The sequence below is a fragment of the Ambystoma mexicanum genome, chromosome 9 (assembly GCF_040938575.1).
Source record: "Ambystoma mexicanum isolate Mex_15411 chromosome 9, UKY_AmexF1_1, whole genome shotgun sequence".
NCBI classification, from domain to species: Eukaryota; Metazoa; Chordata; class Amphibia; order Caudata; family Ambystomatidae; genus Ambystoma; species Ambystoma mexicanum.
Window position 1 is genome coordinate 599,953,934 of NC_090931.1, and position 22,270 is coordinate 599,976,203.

General features: G+C 47.7%; 1 protein-coding gene across 2 annotated transcripts in view; it reads right to left on the reverse strand.

Moving 5' to 3' along the window:
• Window positions 1-21,495, reverse strand: part of SPECC1 (sperm antigen with calponin homology and coiled-coil domains 1) — a 1,474,528-nt gene extending 1,453,033 nt beyond the window's left edge. Inside the window, exon 1 of one of the 2 annotated variants that reach the window (XM_069615230.1) lies at window positions 21,177-21,490. The gene's annotated coding sequence lies outside the window, so the exon portion shown is untranslated. Of the gene's footprint in view, window positions 1-21,176 lie in introns of both variants that reach the window. The other variant, XM_069615232.1, reaches the window with a different exon arrangement.
• Between the last annotated feature and the right edge of the window lie 775 nt (window positions 21,496-22,270).

Here is a 22,270-nt window from a genome sequence, read left to right on the forward strand (position 1 = left end):
TGACATTAGCTTAGCCCCTGATCTTTTCCAGACCTAGCAACACCCCTGGAGGTGGGTGTTGCTATTCGGGCATGTGCAGTGCCATTTGGGCCAACGCCTGTTCCTGGCGTGTCAGTACCTTATGTGCAGACGTGAAAGGCATGGCTGGTCTCGGGTGGCATCGTTCATCTGCATGCTGAAGACCACATTTGAGGTGGTGCACATGTTCATGGCCCTGGGTCCTGACATGGTGTTGTCCATCTTGATGCTGGTGCCCATCACGCTCTGCATTGAATACACCTATACGCCTACACATGTACATCAAAGTCCTGCAGAACCGCGACAACGTTGTTCATGGACGCCACCACCGGCTCCATGGCACATAACTATCCCCGACTATCTGTGGCTACGCCGGCTGCCAGACCTCCATGGCAGGCTGATGTGCACTCAGTGCTGACATGTGGCTTTAGGGGCATGTGAATACCCAGTCATCACCACTGCACTTGACTTGCTGTAGCTTGACTTGCCAGTCCGGTTCTTCGTTGCTTATCACTCATGCTAGCAATGTCCCACCAAAAAACAAATTCCAAATCAGGTTAGATTGTAGTCTGTGACAATGTCTTTGCCATTTCTCTCCACCTGAAGGAGGGCAGTGAATTATGCAACATGTGTACTTGCTGCACCAAATTGCTGCCAACGTCATGTGTGGTTCTGAACCTCTTGGTCTAGGCAAATGTGAGTGGATCAGTGGTGGTGGCAGGAACAGCTGTGGTGGCAGATGCATGGGTACTCTTCAAAGAAGCCCCCGCAACAGCTAAGCTGTTCTAAACACCATCTGACCTGCACATGAAGAGGGTTATAACTTGCCTTACTTTCATGATGTCACTGGACCACCACTTAGTGCAGTCCATCCATGTCAAATGCACACGCAGTATTTAGGTACCTGGGTAGGTCAGGAATTGACATTGGAGAAGTGGTGCCCCACTCATGTGGAGATTTGTACCTACCCTATTCATGTTCATGATGGAGGAGGAACAAAGCACTTCATATACATATGTGTTGGCTTATGATAGCTTATGTTTTTATTTAAATAAAGGAGGGAGGTTGACATGGAAAGGGGTGTACAACAAACAACTAACAGCCCACTTGTCGGTACTCTGTAAACTAGGATTCCCCAGGTAGGAATATGGCATTTTAGTGGTTGTTTTGTTTCGGCTGGGTCTTTTCCAAGGGCTGGACTAGCCTCTCTTGATCAGAATCCTAGGGTACGTCCGGTGGTTCACTTTACCTCGGACCAGATACAAGGTGAAAAAATCTCTTTTAGGAACCAGGGGTATATTAGCTAAAACATAAAAAGGAGAAACTAGCTCTTACCAGAATGTGGGGGCCACTTTTCAGTGCAATTTCTTCCACTCCAGAGGGTCTACAACAACGTTTTAACTCACTGACCTTTCACAGAAGAGAAATATCCATTTAAATATCAGTATTTGTCACACCAACTTGGGCAGTCCAGCATTGAAATACTAAGCAATTCTCCTCCTCCTTGTTTAACTTTTTCCAGTGTCAGCATGGAGAAGTAAATTAAACAAAGTGAAGGGGCTGAAGCTAGGGAGACCTATTGTCCTTAAATTAATGTTCAATTCCCTGTTCTAAAGATCATAGGGTTGTGTGACGAATTGTGGTATCATGTCACTTCTCCCCATGGGGAGCTCTTCCCTGTGAGGCTAGGTAGGTGAGGTTACTAACCGATATTCTAACCCTCTTACCTTTGAGTCCACGAAATCCCTAAGATCTATATGAAAGGCCTGTGACAGTACCACTGTATGTTATTGTGACATTCCTCCTTTTCTTCCTACGAAACTTAATTCATTGTTTTATGAAAATACTGTGAAGAAGAAGATTACTGGAGTTATACAAACTATTCTTTCATGGGAAGTCCAAAGTATTGAGAAGAGGTGGCCCAGAGGAGACCTGAAGAGTGCATCATTGAGACAGACATGGGGCTTTGACATTGCGCTGGGGAGGACCCAGCTAACGACCATAAAAACAAACAAAGTACTGCTCGGAAGGGAACCACGGAAACAAGAGAGAAGCCAGTATGGAGACACACCTGCCCGGGAAGATCAAACCCGGCAACCAAGACGCTGGACGAAAAAGCAAGTCCTTACTCAAGAGGACATGAATGGAAGGTGGGAGGAAGCCTCTGGAGCAGGAAGGAGGCCCGAGCAATACAGAAGGGACAGTCCAGTTGACGGTGGCGTGACCTCTGTGAGGTGGATCGGTAGGTCTCTTAACAATGCCGATACCGATGAACCGGAGGCCCTGCAGTACCAAAGCAGGGTAGAGTGGAAAGAGTGTCGATGAATGCAGAAGAGCAGTCCCTTGTGTCTCGGGAATAGCCAGCAGCATGGTCCCAGGAAGGAAGAGGTAACAGGAACCACAGTAAACCCAATGTGGGCTTTGGGGAGAATAACAAACGTATCAGGAATTATCTCCTTCGTCTCAGTAATTCTTGCAAAGTTGATCGAAGCATTGGGAGTGGTCTCTCTCATCTCAGTAATTCTTGAAAAGTTGATCTAAGCATCGGGAGTACTCTTTCTTGTCTCAGACATTCTTGCAAAGCTGATAAATGCATCAGCAGCAATCTCCTTCATCCTAGTAATTGTTGCAATGTTGTTCAAAGCATTGGCAGTGATCTCCCTCATTGCAGTAATTGTTGTAAATCCGACCAAAACATAAGAAGTGATCTCCCTTGTCGCAATACTTGTTGCAAGAGGAAGCCAAGTGGAATAAGCATTGGGAATGTTTCCCTGGCCTCAATCATTGTTGAAAAGCTGACCAACATCTTGTGAGGGATATCCCTCGTCTCAGTAGTTGGTGTAAAGCCTGGATCTCCCTCATCTCAGTGATACTCGCAAAGATAACCAAAGACTCAGGAGTAGTCTCCCTCACGTATGGGAACAGTAAGCAAAGTGAAGCAGGAACACTTATATTAACTCTGGAAAAAGCCTGGAGAGAAGTACAAGGCATAATAAGAACTGTTAAGAAATGTCATCTAAAGTCAACTGAATCAGGGCAGGGGATTCAATCTTCTGGTCTTAAAATATAGGTTTGTTGATTCAGACATTGGTGTAACCATTGCCAAATATAAATCACTGAGATGGATACCAGTGAACCAGGAGAAGGGAGTCACTCTCCTGGCGTTTTTATGTTGTTTGGGTATATAGTGGTAGGGCTAGACTTAGGTAGTTTTGGACAGAGAATAGAACAGTTCCATTTGAACAACCACCCTGACAAAGAGCACCCACGTTTTCCTTAGTTAGGTAGGGAATATCCTTTAGAATATGGAGAGTTTTGCCTTTTTGTCTATTATTTAATAAAGAAGCATTCATACCATGCCACTACTTGGTCCGACTTCTTCCTCCAGCACGCAACAGTTGCCATATCTCGCAAAGCCTCCTTTGGGGCTCTAGGAAGAGAGGGGTATTTAAAGCACCCCTGTAACATTCTTTCCTTGGCCTTGGCAGATCGTCCAGATGAGGAGTCATCCCGGGTGCTGTTGCTGTGCAACACACTCCTACCTGTCCAAGACAATGAAAGCCCCCATCCCTTATCCTAAAAGAGTTATGTGAACTCCTACCGGGGCATGGCCATGAAATATTCTCTCTTTGCCCAAGGCGACTCCTTGGCTTGAATTTCTACCCCACTACCTTGGAACCTTTCAGAATGCTTCCCAACCACCAGTTACACCAGCCACCGGTTGACTGCTGAGCTGGAACCCATTTGAGGCAACTCTCAGGCTCTCAGGATTGCCAGTACCTGCCAGACTCAAGCCTCTGCAAGATCATGCAAGCCCTCTTCTTCTCAGCTCTGTTGGCCTTAAAGTTGCCACAAGGATTTAGACTTTATCCCAGAATGGTCTTGTTATTCATTCTCAGGATTCCCTGGCTCTTGCCAGCTTCTGGGTCAAAGTCGTCAGCAGAAACTGATTTGGGCTATAAGGTTTAGCTACTTCCTGTTCCCTCCTCTTGCTTAACTTGCTTCTCCCAATTCTAATTCTCTGACTCTATGGAACACTTTGCTAGCTCCCTCTCAGCAGGACAATTTGCACCTATTTTTATACACTGGTACATCGTTAATTGTCCCAATAAACTATGGCGCTGGAACCTACAGTTTTACACGTTTTCGACTACCACTCCAACATTGATTATGCTGGCTAGGGACGTTGGTATTTGGAATCCAAAACACCTGAAGAACTAAAGATTGAGGACCCTACATTAGGCGTTGCGATTTGTGGGTCTGTTTTCCCATTAGCCCTGACGTTGTCCTGGGCCTCCTGATGGCCTTGTAGTTCCATCGCCTCGGGATGTGTTTTCCCTCTGTCCGCCAGTGGTGTCAAATGTGCTGCATTCCCTAACTGTAGTTAATAACGATGTGGATATCTGTGGGTCAAGTCAGCCAACTTCTTGGAGGCAGACCAAAGCATCATGCAGGCTGGACCAACTCTTGTGTTGACTCTGTTCACCTCCGACAACTGTGTTTGCCCGCTAAGCTCTATTCCGTGCTGCACACGTACACCCTGCTTGTTCTCCTTTGTTCACAACCACCAGCTGTCACTCTCCCTCCGGTCCATGCACCTCTATGGGTATTAGGTAATATTATCCCCATATATATGGTCGCTGTAAATAATATCGCCGGGAAAATGTTGTGGCGATATTATTTGGGTGACCATATATATGGGGACAGGGGCAGCGGGGGTGTGGGGATTTCCCCCGCTCCCCATGAAGAAAAAAAAAGGTTTGGGGGTTGCGGTGGTATCCCCCGCATGTTCCATGTAATAATGTCCCCACAAAAAACGGCCATTTTTCGGTGATTTTTTTGCATGGCGATATTTTTGCGGGGACATTATTACATGGAACCCCTCTATGGGGCTTCTGGGCCTTTGGTGAGCACAGCAAGGAATTCTACTGCACACGCGGGCACGCGCCTGAGCCTGGGGAAAGCGCTGAGATTGCAGTATGCACAATAGCGGTTCAAGTTGATTGAGTGCATTTAAATAGCACATCATTAACCGTTAGGGGTGTCTGGATGCTGAGCACCTAACCACCTACAGGAGTAAGAAGTATTTAAGGCTGGATCTAAAATCTAGAAGTTAATGTTAATGTTAAAGGTATTTGTACCGACCAACATCAACAACGGAATTGGTCCCCAGGCGCTCAGGCGAATCTGCAAACAAGAAGGCGGGAATGGGTTAGTCGGGTGAAGAGGGAGTAGGATAGTGAGAAAGTGGTGTGCTGTTGACAGCTTCAGTTCGGTTTTCACTGTGCGCTGAGTTTTGGTGTGAATATCGGACTCATGCTAGACCTTGTGTGCTGTTGGTGCGGTTTATGTGTTGTTTGCATGTTGTTGCGTTGTGATGCGTGCGGTTTGCTGAGCGAGAAGATGGTTGTGTGGATTTTTGTGTGAGTTAAGTATGCAGAGATTTTAGCATAGGGTTAGTGGATTATATGTCTCTTAGTCCTTATAATTTTGTTCTTTGTATCCAGTTGTCCTATAGGTAGTCATAATTTTCACTTTTTCTTTCCTGTCAGTCTAATTGTTATGAGTGATGGCACGGCATGTCCCCAGCTGTGTTGTTTGAGCTTAGTGTAATAGGTAGGGGCGTGTCTTGTCCCCCACTCTGGTACTGGTGCTGTGGTTATCAACCACCCACTTCCTTCTTATCTATTTTCTTTCTGTGGTCCATTGTTGCCAGTGTGTAGTTTGCAGGCCAAGGTGTTACTGATATATCATCCCTGCCCTTCCATCCTGACCTATCGACCTATCTGTGATCTTTCTTTGGTATCGTTCTAACATATCTATTTCTCAGTTGGTAAGTTGATATACCTTAGATTGTTCTTCCTTAACTTCTGTTCAGGAAAGTTTAGGAAAGAAGTGACAGCAAAACAGATGGAAGCAGGAAGGGAGTTACAGACCAACATGAAGAGAGAGGGAGAGATCAGCAGCGTATTGGTACTGAAGAGAAAGAGTATTGGAACATGTTGCACTAATTTACAGGAGCGATACACAGACACCAGCTTGTAAAGGCACAGGCAAAGGACAAGCAAGCAATTTTAAATTTGACTTTTCAGTGGACAGAAAACCAATGGTGAGCAGCTCTAGCCGCAGAGATCTGATCAAATTGACTGAGTCCCGTGATCAGGCAGGCTGCCGAATTGTGAACATGTTGGAATTTGGTAACCTGACATAGAGAGGTGTCACCATACAGAGTGTTACAATAACGTACCTCAAATTCACCACTGCACCTGCCATTAGCACTCTCTGTTTAGGTGAGAGCAGGGGCACGATCCTTCTGAGTTGACCACAGAGTCAACCTGGGTAAGAAGAGTCAGATCTTCATCCAAGCGGAAACCTAGATTGTTTACTTTGCTGCTTTGGGGAAGAAGTTCTAACAGCAGAGGAATACAAATATTATGTAACTTTTTCTTGTTTTGACCCCATAAAAGATAACTTCTGTTTGAGATCCATTAAATTGGAGGTCAGTACTCACCCAGCCTCTCATTGCCATCAGGCATTATTGCAAGCTGGAGAACTTGCCTCAAGTCCTGCCACCTTGATGTCAATGTATGTGTCGTCAGTGTATGATTGAATACTGATGTCAAAGGGCTCAAGAAGCTGAGAGGAAGAAGATATGCATTGAAGGTGACGGGAGACAGGGAAGACCCCTGGGGTCCTCTTCATTTGACTAGCATGGCAAAAGAGGAAAATTACATAAGATGGGCTCTCTAGCATCTTCCTTCTACGGCAGAGAGAAACCACTGCAGAGCGCTGCTGGCTATGCGGACCACCGAGGATAACAGGTCAATTAGAATGGAATGAGCGACCTTAATCCAACGCAATGGTAAGGTGCAACATAACCAGAAGCTTTGCTCGTATAACATTTTCAGGGTTTCGCCCTCCTGATAGTGTTCCCCTTCAGATGCTTCATTTTGGGGCACTGTTCCTCACTCTTGATACACTGCATTTCATGTTGGGACATACCGGAGGATTATCCTGAAGGGGTGGCTGACGGGTCAGGTGAAGGGAAACTAAGGGAGCTCTGAGGGAACCTCCATATACCACCCAGACAGTTGGCTTCACATAGTGGGTGGCTCCTGCTGACCACCAGAATTCCCCGCTCTCCCTCAATGGTCTCCCAAGAGTTGACTGTGTCACAGCATGCATTGTAGCAACACAATACTTTCCTTGCTATGCTGTCTGTGTAGATGTACTGGGATTAACTCACCCTAACAGTGCATGCTGGTCTCCCTAAATCCTTTCATGTCCCTCGTGTCTGCAAAGGAGTCACCTATTTCTCCTCTGTTGTATAAAAACAAAAAAGGAGATGTTCTGACCTCCCGTGATCATGATCTCCTACCAGAACTTGGAGACCAGGCCCAGGTCGCCTAACCTTAGGCTGTTCAATCTCTTATTAAAATCAACATGACGAGTATTGTGGTGCAAGGACGTGTGGCCTTTTCAATGCAGTGTAATACCTATGCTGCCTCGCAAGTCACTGCAACATGACTCTGTGCACTCAGGCTCTACTAGTTGTCTATGAGTGGCGCCCCGTGAATTCTTGCTTTATATGGTTCCTGATAGCCCCTTTACTTTGTATCTGCTCTGTGCATTACAGTGCTGTAAATGGATGTCACTGAGCAAGCTTCTTTTGCTGCCCTACCCTGGATGCCAGTCAGGTCTAGGCCCATTCTGGCACCACTCTTCTCCTCCAGGTACCACAATCAGGAGACTTTTACAGCAAGGGTTAGGAAATAAGTGCATTTCATGTTAGTTCTGCTCTTATTTTGAGGTGATTGCTGCTATTCATTTACAAAACACTTGCCTCGAGAAGGAAGGATAGCCCAGGGGCAATGCGACGCGGCGCAACACAGGTTCGAATCCCGATCCCGCACTTAGAAACCACTCGCTGGTATGAAGCACATTATAAATGAACAATAAATAAATAAATATTCAGGATGGCAATCAATCGTGCAGATGTTCCTCTTAGGAGTACAGCGTGTAGCTTATTTCTGGCCGGGCTCTCCTCGGATCCTTCAATGTTCAGAAGCTGTGCCTGACCATCATCACACTGAGATAATACCGTGCGGCTTTGTAGGGGTTGCTGTGTATTTTGTCTGTGCCACCAGGCCACTTCTGCAGTCTGAGTGGCATCCCTACTGTCTCTGTGCTGTCTTTTTCATGTGTATGTACCTGAAATGCTCTGCGATTCCCGAGGACAGCGGCAGGCTGCAGTAGTCAGGAGACCTTGTGATGATCCTGGCATGAAAAGGGAAAGTTGTCGCCCCATTAAGCGCATGGGGTGATTGAATGTGCTTGGGATGTTGTGTTACATGTAAGCAGGTCACCAAATAGGTTTGACTTGCTGTCCAAGCCATGAAATAGGTTACCTTATGATAACACAGCAACATTTCTCTTCCCGCAGTAGTGGGCGCCATCTTGTGGGTGTAAATGAATGGATAGATGTGACGTCATGCAGTGGATAAGAAGAGGAGGCCATGCGGGAAGAGATTAAGGGCGTATTTCCATTTTAGCCACACTTAGTGGTCGTGCATGCTCAGGTAAGATTGGCAGAGGCGATGTCGCTGTCACATGCCCTGACTGAAAACCCTTCCTCTGGTCAGAGGCAGGTGTCTGTCCTGCAATACATGTACAACCGCAAGAGCTAGAGGTCTGGGCTCCTCTCTCGGTTCTTGAAGAGGAAGAGGGTGTCCTCGTGCTCTGCTCTTCTGTGTCCCTCAGCCACGCCACTCTATGGATCCTTCCAAAATAGAAGGTTTGGGTTTATTTTACTGGAGGAAAGCACACCTGAGGATCAGAGGTCACTGTCAAAAGCACTGCCCGAGGGCCCTTGTCAGCTCTCTGAGAAATTCCTTGTGCGACAGAGTTGCCTTTGCCTCATGCTGTGCTCTGTTCATTTGATGGAACATGTTGTGGCTTGTTAGGGTTCCATGTGATTATAACGAATAAAAAAAACACAGGTATTCTATAACGAACCTTTTAAAATAACAAAATAGCAATTAATTTTGTATATATTTGGGCGGGCCCTCGTTTCCCTATGTTTGTAACCTCACCCCAAACTCCTCCCCATCCGTTTTAACCCCTTACCCCACCCTCATATATATATTCATCAAAAATACAGTCTTTTTTAATTGTAAATGTTTTCGTTATTAAATACCTCTGTTTTTGATTCGATATAATCACTGGATACCATTTATGGTACTCCTGGGAAGACAGAGCTCTTGAAGGCCAGGCAAGAACTTTGCCAACTGGAAAAGATTGGACAGGGGTGTTGCACCGCACTGCTCTCTACACTTGGTTTTGGTAATCCTCTTCTCCCGGGCTATCCAAAACGCCTCTCTTGTCTGGCAACTGGGAAGGAGACTTCTGCAAGAGCCGCAGAACAATGGTTAGGTGTGGACATGCACATTTTGTGGAGTCTCTTGGACTTTATTAGACTCGGAAAAGCTCTTCTGTGTAGGGATCAAAAACTGCATCCAAGTCTGAAAATGCTGAAATGTTATCCATGGCCACACAAGAGAATGCTTGTCTACTGTCATCCAGGACAGTGCTTGAGTCTTTGAATGCTATCCTTGTCCAAACTCCAGGCCTGTGCTTGACTCTTTGTATGATGTCCTGGCAGAGCCTCCAGGACAGTGCTTGAGTCTTGGAATGCTTTCCTGGTGGGTACTACCGGACTGTCCTCTAGTCTAAGGTATGCTATTCCGGTGGAGACTCCAGAACAGTGCTTGAGTCTTGGAATTCCTATCCTGTCTAGCCTCCATGACTGAGCTTAAATCTTGGTATGCTATTACGGTACAGCCTCCAGAGCAATCCTTGAACCCTGGAATGTTTTCCGGGTCTGGCCTCCAGGACAGTGCTTGATTCTTGGAATGCATTCCTAGAGCTGTGCTTGAGTCTTGCTATGCTAGGACAGCACTTGAGTCACGGAATGCTTTCCTGGTGGCGACCTCAGGACTGTGCTTGTGTCTTTGTATGTTAGTTTGATGGAGCCTTCAAGGCAGTGCTTGAGTCTTGGAATGCTTTCCTAGTCTAGCCTCCATGAAAGTGTTGAGTTTGGAATGCTTTCCTGGTCTAGCCTCCCGGACAGTGCTTGAGTCTTGGAAGCTTTCCTGATCTGGCCCCCAGGACTGTGCTTGAGTCTTGGAATGCATTCCTAGGGCTGTGCTTGAGTCTTGCTATGCTAGGACAGCGCTTGAATCTTGGAATGCTTTCCTGATGGGGACCTCAGGACTGTGCTTGAGTCTTCGTATGTTATTTTGATGCAGCCTCCAGGACAGTGCTTGAGTCTTGGAATGCTTTCCTGGTCTAGCCTCCAGGAAAGTGCTTGAGTTTGGAATGCTTTCCTGGTCTAGCCTCCAGGACTGTGCTTGAGTCTTGGAATGCATTCCTAGGGCTGTGCTTGAGTCTTGCTATGCTAGGACAGCGCTTGAATCTTGCAATGCTTTCCTGATGGGGACCTCAGGACTGTGCTTGAGTCTTTGTATGTTATTTTGATGCAGCCTTCAGGATAGTGCTTGAGTCTTGGAATGCTTTCCTGGCTCTAGCCTCCAGGACAGTGCTTGAGTCTTGGAATGCATTCCTAGGGCTGTGCTTGACTCTTGCTATGCTAGGACAGCGCTTGAATCTTGGAATGCTTTCCTGATGGGGACCTCAGGACTGTGCTTGAGTCTTCGTATGTTATTTTGATGCAGCCTCCAGGACAGTGCTTGAGTCTTGGAATGCTTTCCTGGTCTAGCCTCCAGGAAAGTGCTTGAGTTTGGAATGCTTTCCTGGTCTAGCCTCCAGGACTGTGCTTGAGTCTTGGAATGCATTCCTAGGGCTGTGCTTGAGTCTTGCTATGCTAGGACAGCGCTTGAATCTTGGAATGCTTTCCTGATGGGGACCTCACGACTGTGCTTGAGTCTTCGTATGTTATTTTGATGCAGCCTTCAGGATAGTGCTTGAGTCTTGGAATGCTTTCCTGGTCTAGCCTCCAGGACAGTGCTTGAGTCTTGGAATGCTTTCCTGGTCTAGCCTCCAGGAAAGTGCTTAAGTTTGGAATGCTTTCCTGGTCTAGCCTCCAGGACAGTGCTTGAGTCTTGGAATGCGTTCCTGGTCTAGCCTTCAGGACAGTGCATGAGTCTTGGAAGCGTTCCTGGTCTGACCTCCAGGACTGTGCTTGAGCCTTCATATGCTATAACTGTGTCACCTCCAGATCAGTGTTTGAGTCTTGGAATGCTTTGCTAGTGGTGGCTTCGGGACTGTGCTTGAGTTTGGAATGCTATCCTGGTAAGGCCTCCATAATTTCTATAAATGTTGAAGACCTTGAAAAAATGCTTTTCCACGCTAAAAAGAGATATTTTTGGAAACATTTAAATATATTCAATACTTATTTTCTAAGCATCCTTTAGGCATTTAAATTTGCTTTACTACTCTATGAACATAGAATTCATTATGTGCAACTTGGTATGTTTATTAAATTATAATGTTTGGCATATTTATTAAAGGGAGTAAGAAAACACGTGTAAGGCGGTGGCTAGTTTACAAATATACCCAGTAAGTTACACCTTTTTGCTGGAGGAATTCTGAGTAAAAGGTAAAAACTCTTGGGATATCCACTTAGTTGACTGGTTGAAAACTGTGCAAGCGAAATACTGCTGCACTCACTCAAAGATTCTTGCATAGATCAAACGACGAAAATAGAAGAAGGAAGTCGACAAGCAAACGTGAAAATGGCAGTGCCACCTGTCGGCAGAAATGGTGTACTACTTGCCCTTGGGGAACAAGAACAACAATGATCTGACACTGTATAGGTATTTCTATTAGTTATTAGGAAACGTGTTTTGGGGATGAAAGGGTAGCAATAACAGTGGATTCATCATTCTGAAAGAAAAACATTTTATGGAGTATGAAATTCTGGCTGCTGGGTGTTATTGCACTGTAGCTGATGTCTTGGCTATTTGCAGATGCTGTTCCTTTTTGCTTGTGGAAATCCTTCAACGCTAAACATGTTAGGTAAGTGCAATACAACTCTTAAGGGACACACAGTGCTTCCGCCGACACATGTGAGCATCTGCTATGCAATTCATTCTTTTCTTTGCAATTGTCTGGAAGAAAGAGCAGCAAGAAGTAAGCAGTGAAAAATGCATTAAAACATGCTGCGTTTCACTTAATGATAAATGGACCCTTCAAATGCTCAAATGATGTACCCTCAAGTGCAGGCACGCCTGTGATTAAGGCCTCTCTCTGATGCACAGTAAAAGCAGCAGAGTTCCTGGTGTGTGCAAACACAACTCTTTATTTATTTATTCATATCGTGCCGGTAGCCCGTGGACATCTCTCTGAGTATCATGGTCACAGAGGATGGTCACAGATGAAGGAGATTTTAAATGCTGTAACGTATGATCAAGCATATCTTGCAAAGATCAAACCAGGCAGCTCCTGGTGAGAGGAAAATTACTGTGCCCCAAAGGGTAATAAACTGTTGTTCCAAATATTTCTGGGGGTTTTCTGTACCCTTGCAGTATCCATGCCCATCACTTTAGCTTTTCAAAGTGTAATGTATGTTCTATGGCAGGGGGCGAAATTTGCTCTCGCCACTAGCCATTGGCTACCAATAATAGTTTTCTGGTGGGTGAGAAATTGTGTGCTCTCTGTATGTACAGAATGGAGGTGGCAAGTGACTTTTTTATGACTGGCTAGTAGCTTACAACTTGAATTTGTTACCCCCGATCTATGGTGTTGTATTGCACCGGGGAGCGTGAGGGGGTCAAGGGGTACCAAGGCTGGCTGCTGAGGCCTTCCCTCCCTAAAGTCTGCCAGAGGGATTTCACGTTCTCTCCTGGGCTTGAACCCCGGGTGATCATCGTGAATGTGTGTGTTTGAGCCTAGGCGATATTGTGGCTCTCTTGTTGCCTATCTTCCCAATATCTTACTAGGGTACGGTAGGTTGGTTATTGGTCGGCAGTCCATCAGAACTCCCAAATCCGCTGCCGAATTTCTTTAAGAGGTGAGTGACAAGGTTGTATGGTGATTTGGTCGAGTTTTTTCGTCGAATTAGAGTTTGTCTAATTTGTTTTTTTATTGATTTTGGGCGCAAATATTTGCAGGGGAGACCCCTGGTAAGCCCCCTGACCACTCCCCATATGTGCTATCACGATTACCGACTACCCGCATATATTTGTGGCCAAATTCAGCTAAATAAATTTGATTCATTCAAATTCGATGAATTCTACCTCGATCAAACCTCCCTGTCCCGAGTGAGGTTCAAAATGGGGTGTTTTTGTGGGTTGGGGACCATAAACTCTTCAGATCTTAGTTCATTACGAGTGCCGGCAGGCAGGTAATGTCAATTCTTTGGGTGCTTTGAGTGTCTAGGGTCTGCCAAAGGTGGCTACATCTGTCGATTAAAGCTAGGGCTTTTTCTGCAGTAAACTTGTTTGGGCGCGTGTCAATCTAAAACAGTGGTATTCAAACTGTGGGTCGCGACCCCCTAGGGGTCCGCGGGTGCATCCCAGGGGGGCCCTGAGAGCTCAGCATGAAAAAAGTTTTTTTATTTTTTTTTTATTTTTTAGATTGGAAGAAATGGGCAGGGGTGGCCCACATGGGCGGGCTGAAGCATGAAACTGTCTCAGGCAACAATGAAAAAGTGGCCCACAGTTGTAAATGGATATTCATTCCTTTAGTCACAGACTGGGCCTCATTACTACTATGGCGGACCAGTAACAACGGTGCTGGTAAGCTACCGGCACCGTTGCTACCGTCCCGCCATAGTAAGAGTTGTGCTCGTGGGTGCTTGACAGCCCCCGCCAGGTCTGACCTCAGCTCGTCGGATGCACCGGCACCGTTATTAACGGTGCCGGTGCATCCGAGCTCCCCCTTCCCATTTGAGCCATATGGGGCTCAAATGGGAATGGGGATCTACCGGCACCTTCGAAAGGGCAATTATCATGTCCGCCTAACTCGGCATGACCTAGTAATTGCCCATTCGCGGGTGCCAGACCCGGATGCAACTCCAGTGGCAGCCGTGCCGGTTTTACCGGCACAGCTACCGCCAGAGTAGTTATGAAGCCCACTGTTTCAATAGTACCCAAAGGGGTGCTTTGTGTTAAAATGTAAGTAAATTGTGATATATTCAGCAACAATGGTCAACATTACTAACTGCATAGTGGCCCCTCACCCATTATGGAGGAGCTAAGGAGCCAGCCCAGTGAAACAGTGAGCACTCCCTCAGCTGCTTTATCCAGCTAATGGAGTGCTCCTGGGCTGCCTGAACTGTCAAAGGGAAACACTGTTTCCCTTTGACAGTTCAGTTTAGTTCCCCAGCCGCACATGCTCACTGAGCCATGCAAGTGCTGGGGCGTTTTGCTTCGCCAGCATTGCATAGCTCATTGGAAATGCTGGCTGGGGCACTGCATGTCTGTATGTCCGAGGGGGAGCTCCTGCGCCTCCTCGCACATACGGACAGAGCAGCTGGAGCAGCACCCACACACAGGCCAATGCAGAAGGTACGTTTATGTTCATTGTTTTTATTTAAACATGTGTATGGATGCATTATGAGTGAGTGTATGGTGATGGATGCTCATGTGAATGATAGAGTGATTGCTGTATGAATGTGCAGCGCCTTGCATATACACATAATCATGTTCATTGTGTTAGGACCAGTGGGGCCCAGGGGACAGGGATGGTATCTTTTTACCGGACATCTATCATTCAAAACCCTCTGCTTTGTCCACAAGGCTTTCTGGGGCCTCGGTCCAAAATACCTTCAGCTATTCCTCCGCAAATACCTCCCCTCTCGAGCTCTTCACTCTTCTACCTCCAACTCCCTCAGGGTCAGTCGTTTATCAAAGAAACGAGCTGGGGGTAGATCTCCGTCTTCGGCTGGGGCCTCCCTCTGGAACAGCGCCCTGCCACTCTAAAACTTGAGGAGAACCATCTTTCTTCCTGCACTTATCAGACCTACCCTGTCTGCTGCCTTAAACGTAGCACTTGCAAATTGCTGGCTGCACTACCACTGTTTGTTGCCTTTATTATTTATTTATTGTTATTTATCTGTTTCTCCTCTGCTTCGCACTTTCCACTTCTCCCCCCTTCCATGCACTTTTCCCCTCACACTTGCGCGTTCTCAATGTCACTGGGCCTAGTAAGATCGCTGTTTTATTCTCCTCTGTTCCCCTCCCTTGCCTTGTCACGCTCTGAAACACTTGTGTACGAGCGCGATAGAAATAAAATATCAATGCCTGCCCCCTGGACTCCCAGCAACAATTGCAAACTGTTTGGCTATTTACCCATTTTTTGTTAAAAGTATGCTCTACAATGCAACATTTTAACCTATTATTTAAAAAAAAATTCACAGGGGGAAACCCCCCCGAACCTCCCCTTAATGCCCCTCCACTTAAAAAAGATTCACCAGCCGCCACTGGCCCTCAGACTGTGTTGGGAACGGGATGGGGGAACCAAGGGACTATGGTGGGAGCACAATGGGCGGGAACCATGGGATAGTGATGGGAGCAGAGTGGGGAGAGCCCTGGGTGTGTGATGGGGTGGGGAGAGACCAGCGACTGGGTAGGAGTGGGATGAGGGAGCCCAGCGACTTTGATGGGAGCAGGTGACGGCGCGCAATATATACTGTCCATTTGGCATTTCTGGGGGGTCCCGACCTGCCCAAATTTTGCTCAGGGGGGGCCCTGGCCAAAAAAGTTTGAAGACCACTGATCTAGAATGCATCAGAGTGCAGCGTTAGGCGCCCTCGCCGCCATGTTTACACCGGTGACGTACAATACATGTTCTGTTTGCTGTGAGTGTCTCTTATTGTTTATTTATTTTTTATGCATGTTAACAAATGTACGAAAGTGGACAAAACGTGACATGCTGGTGCTACAGAACACATCCTACACTAGGGTGAAAGGGAGCACAAACGCAGTTCAGGAAGACTTGAGCAGGCAACGCCTCCTTTGACTACATTTCAAAGTACTGTAGAGAGTGCCTCAGGTGCAGTCTAGTTAATTTAGAGTAGACCAAATAAAAACACATTTCAAAGTACAACAGCCCGTCAGGGTCACAATAATGTGTTCGTTATTCACACCTCCTTCATAACAACTGTCAACCATTCACTCAAAGGTCATGCTTGAATGACTGTGCATTTTTGGGGTTTGGCTCATAAGTGAAATCTAGGGGCGCAAACACTATTGGTATGGTCATTGGTGGGCGGCAAATGTGTTTGAATGCACATGTGCCTTTACTGGTGCGCCATTATACCCTCAGTGTGCATGTGATTTGCCATGCCATTGCTGCAAGGCCTCTGCTGTCAATTTCATGGAAAGAGAGCCAGATGTCCATGTTTGACAGGACAGGGTTTGTTTTGCTGTAATGTTCTTATTTGATATGTGCACCTGCTTTGCAGGGGTGTTGCTAGGTCAGGAAAAGATCCGGGGCTACGCTAATGTCAGAACTGTCGGGACTGGGGGCTAGCTAGCCTTTTTGGTTGTAACCCCTGAGCTTCTATCCGGGTCTACAACCAAAAGACCAGGGGCTATAGCCCCTTCAGCCCCCGCCCTAGCAACACCTCTTTGTGCTCCCCTCCCCTGTTGTTCACTCCCCTCCCCCTTGTATTGTGGCTTCCCTTCCACTGTCCTTCCCCCTATGATTGTAAAGCGCTCTGTTGCTTCCCGGAGCTAGGTACGCGCTCAATAAATACCATACTGCCTGGTCATCTTTATTGTTATCCTTTATGCGTGGCCCGGATTGTGGCTGCACTTGCCATATGACTGATGCCACCTCCTGGCTTTGCCAATACGTGTTCTTCTTGATGGGGCGGGCCTAGCTCAGCGGCCTCGCTTTGAGCACTCACACGGCATGTGGACTTCTTCCGCCTGTTTAAGCCCTAACTCCTTCCTGGCCCCGGTTCCAGTTCCCCTGTATTGCGTGTAAGTGAGGTAGGGCGGCTTTCCACCGCAGGGCCCAGCTTTTGGAGGCCGACTCGGGTCTGTCAGCGGCGCATCTGCGCCACAGAAGCCGACTAAACGCTTCCCTGGGCCCACACCCGTCTCGCGAGCCAGGCTTCCCGCGCCTCTTCCACTCGAGCCGTGTTTTCGGTCAGTGTGTGGGTGAAGTGCATAGAAGCTCCCATCGTGCTCTAAAGAAGCGAATGTTTATCCGAGAGAAGGGGCACGAGTGATGCAAGGAGGGGCGCTATACAGCTAACTCCCTCTACATCACGGAACGGACAACATGAAAGGCTCTATAAGGGTGGTTCTTAAAACAACATAAGGCAATGGGAGAACAAATAAACCACAACATAGGTTACTGAAGGTTACACAATCACACATTGTTCAGTGTGCAATTAGTGGCTAGTCACATGTCAAGGGAACACAAACACGATGCACATAAATAAACCACCCGGGTGTGCAGGACCTGAGGGGGGTCGGGGGGGGCCATTACCGCTGCTGATGGTGCGCAGGTGGTGGTCACAGGCAGCTAGTCCCAGCTAATCCTGGACGCAGACATGGTGACTTGCATACAAGTCGCTGAAAGGCTACTGGGCTGCTCGGGCAAGTCATGTGACTGACGGCAACCCCAGCTCTCCTGGTCTTTAAGAGGCCTCGATGTGGCAGGAACTTCATCGCCTCTGCTTCTGGTCTCTGCTACAACACTTTGGAACTTGCTCCCTCCTGCCCTGAGAGTAGAACCATCCTATATCCTGTTCCGGAAACAACTAAAGACTTATCCATTCAACTAGCGTTTGTGCCATTGACCAACCGCATAGTGCTTACGCCGTGTCGCTAACTGCCTATAAGTAGTGCTTAGACGCCCTAGGGTTATGCGCGCTCCTACAAATGTAAAATAAATACAACTCTTTGCATGTCAATACAGGCCTCACCATCTCTGCGAGGGTGGGCAGCAACTGTGGCGAGGCCTTGCCAACATGGCAGCGGAGGCAGCGACTGCGCGTGCCTTGGTGAAGGCCTCACCATTCGTTGCCAAGGTGCCTGGTGGTGAAGCAGGTGGTCTGGCGAAGGGTCATATCCTGCAACGGCGCACAGTGAAGTCAAGCAGCTGACAGGGACTGGGGACAATGTTGGCGGCAACAGGCCCAAGAGGTAAATGAGTGAGCGAAAAATAGGGTAGACAGTGACATGAAGATGAACACAACCCTGAGGAATGAAATGAGAGCAAAAGAAAGGGAGCAGCGGAAAAGGAGGGGATGAGAGGCAGAACAGCAGGAAATTAATTAAGCAGGTGAAGGATGAAACACAGAGAGTGTCCAAACAAATGAAGCCCTGTCTTGCTTTGTTTTCTGGGGAGTCAGGCAGCGCTTGAATGTAATTGGTTACTTATCTATAACGTGCTTAATACCCAGAGGTTTCACAGGGCAAACCCGGGGATCGAACCTGCGTTGCACAGCGTCGTGGTCTTGCTTTCAAGACGAGTGCGTTGCCCCTGAGCTATCCTCCCGAGACAATGCACACTGTATGTCGCTTGTCAAAAATCGAGAGCAGCACCAAAGCTGAAAATGGAAAACATGTCACACAAGACACATCGTGTAACGGCACAAATCAAATGATTATTTTCCACATGACCACGGATCCCTACTACTTAGTGCCATATCTGCTTTATGAGTAAATCGTCTCTTGCCAATAGGTGGACCTCATCCTAGACCCTCGCGCAACTGCAAGCTCAACGCATTAGAATCTGTCTAAACTTCTCTTATTTAAAAAAAAAAAATCCTGCATCCAATTAATAGCTTCTAAATATATCCTCAGTGAACCAACTTCTTTATAAATACAGAAGTCATTATGAAACAATGTCTTTAGAGCAGGGTTGTCCAACTTCAGGCCTCGAGGGCCGGAATCCTGATGGGTTTTCAGGAAATCCCTCATGAATATTCATGAGGTAAAATGTGCATACATTTAGAATCATTGTATGCAAATGTATCTTCTGAATATTAATTAGGTGTATCCTGAAAATCCAATAAGTTTCCGGCCCTGGAGGCCTGGAGGTGGACAACCCTGCTTTAGAGAATTGTTTTAGGTCTGTTTTTGTCAAGATGAAGGCCTGTACCCTGATATGTTAGAGAAAGGCCTGAAACATGTCAACACAAACCTGTGTTCTCAAATGTTAGGTTCAGAACATTTAGAACCAGTGATCAGACTAGTCATAAAAGCTCCCACTGCATACAGTGGGCTTGAATGAGCCTACTAGCCCACCTGGCAGTCATACTAAAATGCACTGCATGGTAGTTTCCATGCAGCCTGAACCAAAAGGCTAGCTAGCCCCGACTCCCGACAGTCCCCACATTAGCATAGCCCTGGATCTTTTCCAGACCTAGCAACACCCCTGGATACAAGCATTTTTCCATGAAACAATTAATTTGAAATAGCTTAAACCTGGGAAACCGGTCAATATATCTCACATTCTCTATGCAAGCCGTTTGCAATTGTGACGACACATTGACCTTAAAGTGACATTAATTAATCTGCCATAAGCAACAACTACATCGACTCAATTCCTTAAAAATACTCATCCCTTTGAGCCGAAACATTCTGCCTCCCTAAACATGCTGATCACTGGGCTCCCAAAATCATATTTTTTACACAGAAGGTTACAAATATTGTCTTTCCAACACTAGAGCGCCTGGATTATCCTGTGGGGCTTCTAGTGCTTTCGAAATGCCACGCGAATCCAAAGCAGTGAGAGATTATTGGATAGATACAGGGCCGACAATGAGCCCAATGAAAGGGGACTAAACATAGAAAGAGGAGACATTAAGTATCTTGGGGAGAAGTGAAGGATCTTGGTTGAGGACAACAGGTGATAACATCCAATTTGAACGATTCGGGCTTGTTCCCTATCTCAAGGGTCATGGGGCGGTCATTTGACAGCTGTCAGTCAGTTCAGCTCCACAGACCCCTAGAGACTGAAAATACTGCGCATGTTGGCGCGCCCTCTACCCTCCTGTGATTGGAGCGTAGATTGTTACACTTGTGCGTCAGCGTGGGGAACCATCTTCCAGTCAGAGTGGCGTCGCAGCGTCACACATCACAAAGAGCACCCCCTCGCGCGGAAGCGGCGTGCCACGGGTATCTCTGCACTCGGGGCGAGTAGACACAGAATCACAACCGCTTCCCGCCTTGGTGGCGTGGCAGGAGGACCCACAATACCCAAAATGAAGTCCCAGATGTGAGGCGCTGCGCACATCAATAAGATGGATGCAATGCAATTCCCGCGTGTTGGTGTCATTTTCCCAGACTCGTTTCTGAGTTCGTGATGATGTCACAAGCGGCTGGGTAATACAGTAGCTCTGCTATTTTTTTTTTTTACCAGAGCTATAGCTAAACTCTGCACATCCTCAACGTCATCAACCTGTCCCCCACATACGGGGCAGTGCACGCAGAATCATGACTATGCCCCCCACTCGTGGGCAGCAGCGCACACAGTCTGCGCGCCGATTCCTTGCCTGCATTCGCCAGGAGCGCCTCTTATGCCCCAAAAATAAGAACATATACAAGGAAAGGCCCTCTGAGGCTGCCCTGCTGAACCGCAACCTCTAGCCAGGGCACAGGGAGTCCCTGCGGGCTCCAGCTTGACCCCAGCGCTGTTGGCATCGTAGCCTGCCCGGGTGAGACCATACAGCTCCGCAGTCGCCAGCCTCTCGTCCAGGGCTCCGTCGGCAGCCGCCTCATGCTCCCCGCAGAACGAGGGTTCCGCCGCCGCACAGTTTCACACTCAAAGAGCTCCCCCGGTGCCACGCTGGCGAAGCCAGCACAGGCTGCACGTGCAGTGTGTGGGTACTGGGGGGCGGGGGAGAGAGCCCCACCACAAGACAGTAACTCCAGGAGGCCGGTGGGGCTGGAGCAGAGTCTGACATATACGACAGACCCATAACGCAGCCCCGCTGGCCTTCCAGAGGCGGCAGCGTTTGGCACAGTATCCGAATTTTCCAGTAGCCCATGCGCTGCTGGCTCGATGCGAATGCAGCGGCGGTGTGTGCAGTGGCACGCGAAGGGTACCAGGCGGCGCAGTGCCACTGCATCTGTGCCCTGCTGTCCTTTTTAAAGCGTCACCGGTGACAGCGTGGACCGTCCTTCACCCCCACCCCCGCCCCCCCAAAACAGACTGAAGGGTTCTGTACTCACCGTGAGATTTTCTGGTCTCCCCCCTCACAGGCAGGGCTGCCGCTTCCTACACAGGCACATCGCGTGTCCTGCAAGCCCGGAGCTCGCGCACTTCTTCCCTGACAGGAAAACCACATTCAGCGCGAGCCCGTCCGCCACCGAGTGATTCACACAAGGAAGCCAACGTCTGCTATTCAGAGCACATACGGGCGCACACGCATGCACACACACACATACACGAAGGAGAGCTGTCGGATCCCAGCGCGGAGGCGGCGTCAGCTGCCGCTTACGCCAAAGCGTGTGGAGTCGGGAGTCGTGACAAATCCCACCACCCCCACGGACGCACAGTGTGATCCTTGTGTTCCGGAGGTAACCTTCCAGATGGAGGCCGCAGGAGCGCACCGGCAAAGGAGTACAGGAGGGTGGGTGTGTGCCCTCACTGGCCCGCCGACGCGTGGGTACATCCTCTCAAACCTCCCACCTGTCCCCCCCTCTCACACCACCCTCTATACCTTCCTTTCGAGCTCAGATGCAGAGATCCCCCCTTCCTCCAACAATCCAACCCCTTCTGTGCCCCCTCTTACCCTAACTCTTTCCCGTGCACCTCTCCCCTCTCTCTCTCTCTATATATATACATATATGTCTCTATATATTAACTATAGGGCAGCAGTTTTACATTGCGCCATAGGAAATCGGAAAATTCTATTGCTAGTAACTTTTGACTTGCAGAACGGATATGGCTGCTATTTTCCATACAGAATGTTTGTCACTGCCCCCAGACTGGACATTTTGGGAAAGATTTGTAAAAAAATTTAAAAGTTATTAAGAAAGCAAAAAAAGCACGATTTTATTCCTACTCCCGTTCATTAGCCCATAGAGAAAAAGTCAAAATTTGATAAAATCCGAAGCACAAATACTGTTGGGCGGATTTGGACCAAATAAGAAACAATTTGTGCACAAAGCAGTGACTGAATTCCAGGACAGGTTTGTGGCTATTCCGTCAAGGACTTTTTAAAATATTTGACGGGGAAGAGATTACCCACTGCTCGATAAATATAACTGTATCTCCCATGGTGCTTTGCTGCAGAGACTTTTCAGAAATGAAAAGTCACCAT